Here is a 2,622-nt window from a genome sequence, read left to right on the forward strand (position 1 = left end):
AGAAGTAACAAATAAGGATTTCATAAAAGCCATGCATGATTCCACATCAAGTCATTGTGAAGCCAGCACTTCAATAATAAAATATGTAGCAATACTTCTGAATATTAAAGCAGCTTTCAATGAGATCCCACGCAGAACAGCTCTGAACTACACAGATCGCACTCCAGAATCAGGGGTTAAATTTGTGATCATGAACCTACCGGAGAGCGTGCCAGGATCCTTTTACCCTGCCCATCAGCTGTTTACCACCCTACCCCATCCCACCCCACCTACCCCCACAACTCCCTCTAGCACCGACTACCATGCTCAGGTCCCCAAAGTTACGGAAGAGCATGCTTGCAGACTCCCCCTACCCCGCGACAAGAAAGCAGGGGAGGAAGAAAGAACCAACCTCACGCAAAACATAACTGAGATCCGACAAACCCAAAAGAGACCAAACTAAACCAAACCCGGTATATTTTCAGTCGTGCACCGGACAAATTATAGCACGGTCCGAGGCAAACCCGAGAGTGGCAAGGCTTACAATTGCCACCTGAGGCAATTCAAGAGAGGTCTTGTTTGAGGGTCTTCGGCAGGATGCATTTATCTTGAAACGCTTCCTTCCTTAGCAGGGATGTTATGAAAATATTTCACTAGATATTAGCAACGTAAAAGGTAGACTGCATCTCCGAGCATTGAGAAATACCAGGTTATTAGACCCATAACACATGAAGCCAGCTGTTTAGGCACCTATTCTGAGGGACCCGCACCCCCTGGGCGTGGATTGCTCCCCCCGTGGAAAAAACAGTGGTTAAAAAGAAGCGGGTGGGAATTAAACTAGAGAGAAAAAGCCCGAACAACCTCTAGGCACCGTTTAGGAGTGTAGGCTGACGGATCAATTCTCTATAACCCCCTTTCCCAGCACAACACATGGTTTTACTGTAAAGAGTATTGGCAGAAGCCAGGGCAGGGCGACACCTTAGAGACTAACTGTTCATAAAAGCACAAGCTTATAATAACATGTTTTGGGGTTTTATTTAATGTGCTAAATAACGTCCCAGTAACCTTGGTACTATACAAAACAGGCAGGGAACCTGTCAGGAAGGGAATGGGAATGAAGATGGCTAGGTCCTATTTCCCGGAGGCCTCTAGCTCCGGGAAGGTAGGGCAATAATGAACTTCTTGGTCCTGTCCCTCCTCCGGCGGGGATCGCATCACAACTTTTCAAATGCTCCCAAGGCCCTTGGCTATAAGAGACTATGCACAAATACATACCCAAAGGACCTGGCCTGCCTACGCGCAAATACGGCGTTCTTCCTGGGAGTGACCTGGCCAGCCGGACACTGCCATCTTCCGAAAAAAATAGGAACTCCTCCGTTGTGCAATGAGAACCAAGGTGATCTTGCTGATCCAGTCGAGACCACCAATCTTCGAGCCCTGCTGACAACCAGGCACACCACACCACGACAACTGAGCGAACACAACTGGGCGTCGTGGCCACGCGGTGGGCTGCTGCTTCCTCTTGGGATTCGTTTTGCCAGCGGGTTCACAGGCCTGCGCCGGTGCTCACAACGACCGACATGCGCACTGTAAACTGAGGCTGAGAAAGGAAAAGCCAGATAGTTTTAGAGCATCAGAAACAAATAAGAGCATCGCGCCGGAGTCTCTTGAAGGAGACGTCTGTGGTGTCTAGCTAGCCTCAGAATAAAGCCCCTCGCCGTTAATCACGCTACCATTTGGGCAACGAGATGCAAAAAGGCCTTGCTATTAAAAGAGGAATTATGGCTTCTCTCTTGCTTCATGGAGCATCACACTGGGCGCGTTTGACAGAGGTATTACACCACACATCAGCCTTTGGAGAGAAAGCAAAGACGGTCCCCCAAGCTGATTTTCCAAGTGAGCTAGGGGATTCATCACCCAGCTCCCAATTAAATCGATGGGACGCTCGTGACTTAACGGTCAAGTGAGAATCAGCATATATAGATATTCAAATAGAGCCTGCTTGAGAGGTCCTCCTTGGCTTTGCAGGCAAGTCACCACCAGAAGAAAATCCTAAAAGACAAGGCCAAACCTTCACATTTCAAGTCATTTTGAAGTGAAAACACCCGTTCTAGGGAAAGGTCAAACAAAGCTACCTTTCCCTGCCACTGCCACCTTTGCAGCTGGACATAAAACTACAAGCTTCCCCTAGTGCCATCTAAATGAAGCTTCCCAAAAAAAAAAAATCCAAATGTGGTTAGCATGCCTAGCAGAGGGATCTACTAACAAAAAAGAGGACACAACATCAAATCTAGTCTCAACTACTCGGTCCCGGGCCTGGAGCTTCCAAACAGCCCAACTCATTGAACTACTAACTTGCTAATGAGATTTCATGATGATGATCAGCATCCTGTGAGAAGTTAAAACGATGATGAGCTAGCCTCATCCACACAGTAGTCCAAAAAGTTAGGTGGGGTGGGAGGGGGAATACACTGAAATCAGCATTTGTCAGTACGAATCATCGTGCCTGGTTTAACCACACAAGTCATCCCCGGCTCACATGGCAGAATCAGTCTCCCACATCTAGTCGCAGCCTTTCCTGGACCGAAGAAGTAACTTAAATTGAGAACTTCGCCGCTGCGAGTCATGGCATTGTACAAAACT

The 2,622-nt window shown here is 47.8% G+C and overlaps 1 protein-coding gene across 8 annotated transcripts in view; it reads right to left on the bottom strand.

Annotated features, from left to right (window-relative positions):
- The window catches only part of GDPD5 (glycerophosphodiester phosphodiesterase domain containing 5), a 309,687-nt gene that overhangs the window by 305,832 nt on the left and 1,233 nt on the right, over positions 1–2,622 (bottom strand). For 4 of the 8 annotated variants that reach the window (XR_003093654.1, XM_025202057.1, XM_025202052.1 and 1 more), the window contains exon 2: positions 1,255–1,579. The exons of the other annotated variants lie outside the window; for them this stretch is intronic. The gene's annotated coding sequence lies outside the window, so the exon portion shown is untranslated. The remainder of the gene's footprint in view (positions 1–1,254; positions 1,580–2,622) is intronic. 8 annotated transcript variants of the gene reach the window in all.

This window comes from Alligator sinensis, unplaced genomic scaffold (assembly GCF_000455745.1).
Source record: "Alligator sinensis unplaced genomic scaffold, ASM45574v1 scaffold1008_1, whole genome shotgun sequence".
Taxonomy (NCBI): domain Eukaryota; kingdom Metazoa; phylum Chordata; order Crocodylia; family Alligatoridae; genus Alligator; species Alligator sinensis.